Source organism: Phyllobates terribilis, unplaced genomic scaffold (assembly GCF_046119375.1).
Source record: "Phyllobates terribilis strain yellow unplaced genomic scaffold, ASM4611937v1 Scaffold_158__1_contigs__length_4374303, whole genome shotgun sequence".
In the NCBI taxonomy this organism is placed as follows: Eukaryota; Metazoa; Chordata; class Amphibia; order Anura; family Dendrobatidae; genus Phyllobates; species Phyllobates terribilis.
Genome location: NW_027362918.1, coordinates 403634 through 414542, shown reverse-complemented (window position 1 = coordinate 414542; position 10909 = coordinate 403634).

Sequence of the window (10909 nt, the reverse complement as noted above, 5' to 3'; positions counted from 1 at the left end):
CCCAGTAAGATATAACCAGAATCCCTGGAGAACTACAAGTCCCAGTATCGCAAAAGTGCTGATACGTAATAGAGCCAGGAGACACATAGGCCCCTTAAGTCGGGAGCGTGTAATCCAAGAAAAGGCCCTACCACAAGGTCAGCCAGCGCAGGACAGAGACAAAGTTAGGCCTTGCTCCAGGAAGGTCAGAAACTTACTACGCAGAGGCAAGAAACAGGAGGCCCAAAACCCGCTCATTGGGGAGGATCCTGACGTGCACCCTTCACCCTACAGTGCTCTGGGACATGCCTGAATTTCCATCAGTAAAAGGTACTGAAGTGACAATCGTGTCTGTCCCTGTTCTTGCTCTGACCCGGCTGGGTCTCTCCGTCCTGCTTTCCCCGTCCATACGCTGCCCTGAGGCCTAGCTCCACCTGTGGGAAGCTATACCATCGAGCTGCCTTATCACCGGCCTCAGTGGACTGCGCAGCGCTGGTGATCCTCACCAGAAACCACAGGTGGCGACACAAACTCTTTTATAAACTTCACAAATCACCAACCCTTTTAAAGGAGCGACCCCAGGGTACGGGCCCGGGAGCCGACCACCGCGACATCCCTAAAGGCCCGGGTACCGAGTCATACCCATTCCCCTGGGCTAGTCAGGGGCATATAAACCTACCCAGCATGGATGGATGGAGGGGCATTTACACCTACCCAGGATGGATGGAGGGGCATATACACCTACCCAGGATGGATGGATGGAGGGGCATCTACACTTAACCAGGATGGATGGATGGAGGGGGCATCTACACCTAACCAGGTTGGATGGAGGGGCATATACACCTACCAGAATAGACTACCCAGGATGGATGGAGGGGCATCTACACCTAACCAGGATGGATGAATGGAGGGGGCATCTACACCTACCCAGGTTGGATGGAGGGGCATATACACCTACCCAGGATGGATGAAGATTGCGCCATAAGTATAATGGCCCCATAGATTGCTCCATGCTGTAATGGCCCTATAGATTGCTCCATAATGGCCCCATAGATTGCTCCATAAGTATAATGGCCCCATAGATTGCTCCAAGCTGTAATGGCCCTATAGATTGCTCCATAATGGCCCCATAGATTGCTCCATAAGTATAATGGCTCCACAGATTGCTCCATGCTGTATAATGGCCCCATAGATTGCTGCATGCTGTAATGGCCCTATAGATTGCTCCATAAGTATAATGGCCCCATAGATTGCTCCATGCTGTATATTGGCCCCATAGATTGCTCCCTACTGTATAATGGCACCATAGATTGCTCCCTACTGTATAATGGCCCCATAGATTGCTCCATAAGTATAATGGCCCTATAGATTCCTGCACGCGGTAATGGCCCCATAAATTGCTCCATGCTGTAATGGCCCTATAGATTGCTCCATGCTGTATAATGGCCCCATAGATTGCTCCATGCTGTATAATGGCCCCATAAATTGCTCCATGCTGTAATGGCCCTATAGATTGCTCCATGCTATATAATGGCCCCATAGATTGCTCCATGCTATATAATGGCCCCATAGATTGCTCCATAAGTATAATGGCCCCATAGATTGCTCCATAAGTATAATGGCCCCATAGATTGCTCCATGCTGTAATGGCCCTATAGATTGCTCCATGCTGCATAATGGCTCCATAGATTGCTCCATGCTGTATAATGGCCCCATAGATTGCCCCATGCTGTATAATGGCCCCATAGATTGCTCCATGCTGTATAATGGCCCCATAGATTGCTCCATGCTGTAATGGCCCCATAGATTGCTCCATGCTGTAATGGCCCTATAGATTGCTCCATAAGTATAATGGCCCTATAGATTGCTCCATGATGTAATGGCCCTATAGATTGCTCCATAAGTATAATGGCCCCATAGATTGTTCCATGCTGTATAATGGCCCCATAGATTGCCCCATGCTGTATAATGGCCCCATAGATTGACCCCTGCTGTATAATGGCCCCATAGATTGTTCCATACTGTATAATGGCCCCATAGATTGCTCCATAAGTATAATGACCCTATAGATTGCTCCATAAGTATAATGGCCCTATAGATTGCTCCATAAGTATAATGGCCCCATAGATTGATCCATGCTGTAATGGCCCCATAGATTGATCCATGCTGTAATGGCCCCATAGATTGATCCATGCTGTAATGGCCCCATAGATTGCTCCATGCTGTATAATGGCCCCATAGATTGCTCCATGCTGTATAATGGCCCCATAGATTGCTCCATACTGTATAATGGCCCCATAGATTGCTGCATGCTGTAATGGCCCTATAGATTGCTCCATAAGGATAATGGCCCCATAGATTGCTCCATGCTGTATAATGGACCCATAGATTGCTCCATGCTGTATAATGGCCCCATAGATTGCTCCATGCTGTTATGACCCTATAGATTGCTCCATGCTGTATAATGGCCCCATAGATTGCTCCATGCTGTATAATGGCCCCATAGATTGCTCTATGCTGTAATGGCCCCATAGATTGCTCCATAAGTATAATGGCCCCATAGATTGCTCCATGCTGTATAATGGCCCCATAGATTGCTCTATGCTGTAATGGCCCCATAGATTGCTCCATAAGTATAATGGCCCCATAGATTGCTCCATGCTGTATAATGGCCCCATAGATTGCTCCATAAGTATAATGGCCCTATAGATTGCTCCATAAGTATAATGGCCCCATAGATTGCTCCATGCTGTATAATGGCCCCATAGATTGCTCCATGCTGTAATGGCCCCATAGATTGCTCCATAAGTATAATGGCCCTATAGATTGGTCCATGCTCCATAATGGCCCCATAGATTGCTCCATACTGTATAATGTCCCTATAGATTGTTCCATAAGTATAATGGCCCCATAGATTGGCTCCATGCTGTAATGGTCCTATAGATTGCTCCATAAGTATAATGGCCCCATAGATTGCTCCATGCTGTATAATGGCCCCATAGATTGCTCCATGCTGTATAATGGCCCCATAGATTGCTCCATGCTGTATAATGGCCCCATAGATTGCTGCATGCTGTAATGGCCCTATAGATTGCTCCATAAGGATAATGGCCCCATAGATTGCTCCATGCTGTATAATGGACCCATAGATTGCTCCATGCTGTATAATGGCCCCATAGATTGCTCCATGCTGTAATGGCCCTATAGATTGCTCCATAAGTATAAAGGTCCCATAGATTGCTCCATGCTGTATAATGGCCCCATTGATTGCCCCATGCTGTATAATGGTCCCATAGATTGCTCCCTACTGTATAATGGCCCCATAGATTGCTCCATAAGTATAATGGCCCTATACATTGCTCCATAAGTATAATGGCCCCATACATTGCTCCATAAGTATAATGGCCCTATAGATTGCTCCATGCTGTAATGGCCCTATAGATTGCTCCATGCTGTAATGGCCCTATAGATTGCTCCATGCTGTAATGGCCCTATAGATTGCTCCATGCTGTAATGGCCCAATAGATTGCTCCATGCTGTAATGGCCCCATAGATTGCTCCATGCTGTAATGGCCCCATAGATTGCTCCATTCTGTAATGGCCCCATAGATTGCTCCATGTTGTATAATGGCCCCATAGATTGCTCCATGCTGTATAATGGCCCCATAGATTGCTCCATGCTGTAATGGCCCTATAGATTGCTCCATAAGTATAATGGCCTCATAGATTGCTCCATGATCTAATGGCCCTATAGATTGCTCCATAAGTATAATGGCCCCATAGATTTCTCCATGCTGTAATGGCCCTATAGATTGCTCCATAAGTATAATGGCCCCATAGATTGCTCCATGCTGTATAATGGCCCCATCGATTGTTCCATGCTGTATAATCGCCCCATAGATTGCTCCATAAGTATAATGGCCCCATAGATTGCTCCTTGCTGTAATGGCCCTAAAGATTGCTCCATGCTGCATAATGGCCCCATAGATTGCTCCATACTGCATAATGGTTCCAAGGATTGCTCCATAAGTATAATGGCCCCATAGATTGCTCCATAAGTATAATGGCCCTATAGATTGCTCCATAAGTATAATGGCCCTATAGATTGCTCCATAAGTATAATGGCCCCATAGATTGCTCCATGCTGTAATGGCCCTATAGATTGCTCCATAAGTATAATGGCCCCATAGATTGCTCCATGCTGCATAATGGCCCCATAGATTGCTCCATGCTGCATAATGGCCCCATAGATTGCTCCATGCTGCATAATGGCCCCATAGATTGCTCCATGCTGTATAATGGCCCCATAGATTGCTCCATGCTGTATAATGGCCCCACAGAGTGCTCCATAAGTATAATGGCCCCATAGATTGCTCCATGCTGTAATGGCCCCATAGATTGCTCCATGCTGTAATGGCCCCATAGATTGCTCCATGCTGTAATGGCCCCATAGATTGCTCCATGCTTTAATGGCCCTATGGATTGCTCCATGCTGCTTAATGGCCCCATAGATTGCTCCATGCTGCATAATGGCTCCATAGATTGCTCCATGCTGTATAATGGCCCTATAGATTGCTCCATACTGTATAATGGCCCCATAGATTGCTCCATACTGTATAATGGCCCCATAGATTGCTCCATACTGTATAATGGCCCCATAGATTGCTCCATAAGTATAATGGCCCTATAGATTGCTCCATAAGTATAATGGCCCTATAGATTGCTCCATAAGTATAATGGCCCTATAAATTGCTCCATAAGTATAATGGCCCTATAGATTGCTCCATGCTGTATAATGGCCCCATAGATTGTTCCATGCTGTATAATGGCCCCATAGATTGTTCCATGCTGTAATGGCCCCATAGATTGCTACATAAGTAGAATGGCCCCATAGATTGCTCCATGCTGTAATGGCCCCATAGATTGCTCCATGCTGTAATGGCCCTATAGATTGCTCCATGCTGTGTAATGGCCCTATAGACTGCTCCATGCTGCGTAATGGCCCTATAGACTGCTCCATGCTGCGTAATGGCCCTATAGACTGCTCCATGCTGTATAATGGCCCCATAGATTGCTCCATGCTGTATAATGGCCCCATAGATTGCTCCATACTGTATAATGGCTCCATAGATTGCTCCATACTGTATAATGGCTCCATAGATTGCTCCATGCTGTATAATGGCCCGATAGATTGCTCCATGCTGCATAATGGCTCCATAGATTGCTCCATGCTGTATAATGGCCCCATAGATTGCTCCATAAGTATAATGGCCCTATAGATTGCTCCATAAGTATAATGGCCCTATAAATTGCTCCATAAGTATAATGGCCCTATAGATTGCTTCATGCTGTATAATGGCCCCATAGATTGTTCCATGCTGTATAATGGCCCCATAGATTGTTCCATGCTTTAATGGCCCCATAGATTGCTACATAAGTAGAATGGCCCCATAGATTGCTCCATGCTGTAGAGGCCCCATAGATTGCTCCATGCTGTAATGGCCCCATAAATTGCTCCATGCTGTAATGGCCCTATAGATTGCTCCATGCTGCGTAATGGCCCTATAGACTGCTCCATGCTGCGTAATGGCCCTATAGACTGCTCCATGCTCCTTAATGGCCCCATAGATTGCTCCATACTGTATAATGGCTCCATAGATTGCTCCATGCTGTATAATGGCCCTATAGATTGCTCCATAGATTGCTCCATGCTGTAATGGCCCTATAGATTGCTCCATAAGTATAATGACCCTATAGATTGCTCCATAAGTATAATGACCCTATAGATTGCTTCATAAGTATAATGGCCCTATAGATTGCTCCATGCTGTAATGACCCTATAGATTGCTCCATGCTGTATAATGGCCCCATAGATTGCTCCATGCTGTATAATGGCCCCATAGATTGCTCCATGCTGTAATGGCCCCATAGATTGCTCCATAAGTAGAATGGCCCCATAGATTGCACCATGCTGTACAGGCCCCATAGATTGCACCATGCTGTAATGGCCCCATAGATTGCACCATGCTGTAATGGCCCCATAGATTGCTCCATGCTGTAATGGCCCCATAGATTGCTCCATGCTGTAATGGCCCCATAGATTGCTCCATGCTGTAATGGCCCCATAGATTGCTCCGTGCTGTATAATGGCCCCATAGATTGCTCCGTGCTGTATAATGGCCCCATAGATTGCTCCATGCTTTATAATGGCCCCATAGATTGCTCCATGCTTTATAATGGCCCCATAGATTGCTCCATGCTGTATAATGGCCCCATAGATTGCTCCATGCTGTAATGGCCCCATAGATTGCTCCATAAGTAGAATGGCCCCATAGATTGCTCCATGCTGTAATGGCCCCATAGATTGCTCCATGCTGTAATGGCCCCATAGATTGCTCCATGCTGTAATGGCCCCATAGATTGCTCCATGCTGTAATGGCCCCATAGATTGCTCCATGCTGTATAATGGCCCCATAGATTGCTCCATGCTGTAATGGCCCCATAGATTGCTCCATAAGTAGAATGGCCCCATAGATTGCTCCCTGCTGTAATGGCCCCATAGATTGCTCCATGCTGTAATGGCCCCATAGATTGCTCCATGCTGTAATGGCCCCATAGATTGCTCCATGCTGTAATGGCCCCATAGATTGCTCCATGCTGTAATGGCCCCATAGATTGCTCCATGCTGTAATGGCCCCATAGATTGCTCCATGCTGTAATGGCCCCATAGATTGCTCCATGCTGTAATGGCCCCATAGATTGCTCCATGCTGTAATGGCCCCATAGATTGCTCCATGCTGTAATGGCCCCATAGATTGCTCCATGCTGTAGAATGGCCCCATAGATTGCTCCCTGCTGTAATGGCCCCATAGATTGCTCCATGCTGTAGAATGGCCCCATAGATTGCTCCATAAGTAGAATGGCCCCATAGATTGCTCCCTGCTGTAATGGCCCCATAGATTGCTCCATGCTGTAATGGCCCCATAGATTGCTCCATGCTGTAATGGCCCCATAGATTGCTCCATGCTGTAATGGCCCCATAGATTGCTCCATGCTGTAATGGCCCCATAGATTGCTCCATGCTGTAATGGCCCCATAGATTGCTCCATGCTGTAATGGCCCCATAGATTGCTCCATGCTGTAATGGCCCCATAGATTGCTCCATGCTGTAGAATGGCCCCATAGATTGCTCCATGCTGTAGAATGGCCCCATAGATTGCTCCATGCTGTAGAATGGCCCCATAGATTGCTCCATGCTGTAGAATGGCCCCATAGATTGCTCCATGCTGTAGAATGGCCCCATAGATTGCTCCATGCTGTAGAATGGCCCCATAGATTGCTCCATGCTGTAGAATGGCCCCATAGATTGCTCCATGCTGTAGAATGGCCCCATAGATTGCTCCATGCTGTAGAATGGCCCCATAGATTGCTCCATGCTGTAGAATGGCCCCATAGATTGCTCCATGCTGTAGAATGGCCCCATAGATTGCTCCATGCTGTAGAATGGCCCCATAGATTGCTCCATGCTGTAGAATGGCCCCATAGATTGCTCCATGCTGTAGAATGGCTCCATAGATTGCTCCATGCTGTAGAATGGCCCTATAGATTGCTCCATGCTGTAGAATGGCCCTATAGATTGCACCATGCTGTAATGGCCCCATAGATTGCTCCATACTGTATAATGGCCCCATAGATTGCTCCATGCTGTATAATGGCCCCATAGTTTGCATTATACTTATGGATTGCTAGATAAGACAGAGGGCGCACGGTAGTGACGACAGACTCCGAAGACGCTGAAGACACAGGAGTTGCTGGGAACGGGAGAGGTAAGTATTTGAGGAGGGGGCCCCGATGCCAGCGCGCAGGGTAGGACTGGCCTGGTGTGATAGCTGGAAAAATTCCCGGTGGGCCCCGATGAGATAGTGAGAGAATTGGTAGCGGGGGCTCTTAAAAAGTGAGGGCCCTTTAAAAGCGCAGCCGAAGGAATTGTAGCGTCGCGTGCGGCGCTCATTCTATTCAGTGGTGACAGCGGGTGACGCGCATAGTCACATGACTGAGGACGTGTTCTTGGTGGGCGGTGACACGCACCGCGCTCTGCTTTGCCGCTGGTGGCTGGCAGTGGTGTGTTGTCAGGTGACACGCTGACGTCGCGCTCTCCTCTCCCTGCTCCCCTGCCGGCTTTTGATACGCCGACGCCGCGCTCTGCTCTCCAGTCCCGGCTCCTGCTCCCTTGGAATTGGCCTTGTAACACCGGCTCCCGTCCGGGTATGGAACACCGCACCAGCACCGCGCACCGCCCTCTTCTCTCCTGCTCTCTTGCCTTTTAAGCCGGCTCCTGGGCTGAGTATGCGGTGACCAGCACTCTGCTCTCTCACCATAACCCTGGAAACAAGGCTGCAGGTCTGGCTACAGCTCTCCCTGCTTCAACTTCAAGTCAAGTGCAATATCCACGTTTTTCTGGGTGAGTGTTCCCAGCATTGGTCATCATCCATATATGGAGGGTTCGCAGGCTGGTCACATGGGGACATGGATGGGGACATGGGGCTGAAGGGGGGGCTGGTTGGACCCATGGGGACATGGGTCTGAAGGGGGGGCTGGATGGACCCATGAGGACATGGATGGGGACATGGGGCTGAAGGGGGGGCTGGCTGGACCCATGGGGACATGGGGCTGAAGGGGAGGGGGCTTGCTGGGCCCATGGGAACATGGATGGGGACATGGGGCTGAAGGGGGGGCTGGCTAGACCCATGGGGACATGGGGCTGAAGGGGGGGGGCTGGCTGGACCCATGGGGACATGGGGCTGGCTGGCTGGACCCATGGGGACATGGATGGGGACATGGGGCTGAAGGGGGGGCTGGCTGGACCCATGGGGACATGGATGGGGACATGGGGCTGAAGGGGGGGGCTGGATGGACCCATGGGGACATGGGGCTGAAGGGGGGGCTGGCTGGACGCATGGGGGACATATGGATGGAGGCACGGGGCTGAAGGGGGGCTGGCTGGACCCATGGAGACATGGATGGGGACATGGGGCTGAAGGGGGGGCTGGCTGGACCCATTGGGAGACATATGGATGGAGGCATGGGGCAGAAAGGGGGGGGCTGGTTGGACGCATGGGGAGACATATGGATGGAGGCACGGGGCTGAAGGGGGGGGAGGGCTGGATGGACGCATAAGGGGACACATGGTGGTGAAGGGGGCCAAGTTGGGGACCTGGATGGACACATGGAGGTGAAGGGGGGCAAACTGGACACATTGGGACCTGGATGGACACATATAGGTGAAGGGCAGCAAGCTGGACACATGGGGACGTGGATGGACACATGGAGGTGAAGGGCGGCAAGCTGGACACATGGGGTCCTGGATAGATATATGGGGTGGGGTGGGATGCATATATGAGTGGGACAGGATGGATATATGAAAGGGGGCAGGCTGGACACATGGAGGCCCGGATGGATATATGGGAGGGGCAGGCTGGACACATGGAGACCAGAATGGATATATGGGGGGGGGGGTCAGGATGGATAGATGGGGGGCCACGCTGGACAAGGGACTTTATTACTGTTTAGGGGCCAGATTGAGGAACTTTATTAGTTTATGATGGCGAGTGGGGAACATTATTACTTTAGAGTCCAATTAGGGACATTACTTCTGTAATATAATTTTATTTTTAGGAAACTGTTTTCCGTAAGAGGGGACAAAAGGGGGGTCCTGTTACTGTGCAGGGCGCCACTATGTCGCTTTATTTCTTCAACTGGTGTAGTGTAGAAGCCTGGGGAAAAGTGGGAATGTGCTCTAAAAGAGATCAGTTATTGATAACTGTGTGTTATTTTCTGCAGAGATGATTCCTGGCTGGAAGAAGTGATGGTGGACTGTGCCAGATGAGGAAAAGCGAAGATGAAGAACTTCACCTAGAGACATCACTGGTGAGTCAGTGTATTACTGTACACTTACACTATATAGTATATACAGAGCTCCTGTGTATGTCACTGGTGACCAGTGTATTACCTATACACTATATACAGAGCTCCTGTGTATAATGTCACTCGTGATAACTGTATTACCTGTACACTACATACAGAGCTCCTGTGTATAATGTCACCGGTGATCACTGTATTACATGTACACTGACACTATATACAGAGCTCATATGTATAGTGACAGTGTTGTTAGTATTGTGGTTTGTATTCCTGATCAGTATTGTATTATTTGGTCACTATGTGGTGGTAATATGTGGTCTGGTCATGGTGTGGTGATATTTGTCCCTTTTGTATGTGATATTATTGGTGTTGTTATAGTGGATTATGTTGTGTATGGCGGTCATTTGTTCTCGCTGAGATTAACTAGGAAAAGATTTTTTTCCATGAGGCCACGGCTTCACTATCAGTATTTGGTCAGTATTTTTTCTCAGTAGTGAGAGCCAAAAGCAGGAGTGGGTGATAAATACAGAATTGGTGACTTGTTTCTATTCTACCTTTTCTCTGATTGTTCCTCACCTGGTTTTGGCTCCCACTCCTGAGAAAAAATCCTGACTGAATACTGATAGTGGGGCTGTGGCCTTAGAGATGAAATACTTGGAGCAGAGCGTCAGAGATGCACTCACAGGGGTTCTCCGGGGAGAACAAGTAATCCCCTCTCCACAGGATAAGTGATAACTTATTGATTGGTGGGGGTCTGACTACTGGGACCTGCAGCGATCGGCAGACTGTGGAGCTTTTCTCCCCATTACACTGGAGCTCATGTGCGACTCGACCACTGATCCATTCATTCCCTCAGGGGCTGTGAGCGCTGCTCTTTTTTGGAAGCCCCCAAGAGAAAGAATGAGGCTGTGGTCAGACGTCCCACCTGTCGCTGCATTTTAAAATGGGGATAAGTGTCCTGTCAGGGATAAAACTTCCCCATTCTTCCAATCAATAAGTGATCACCTAT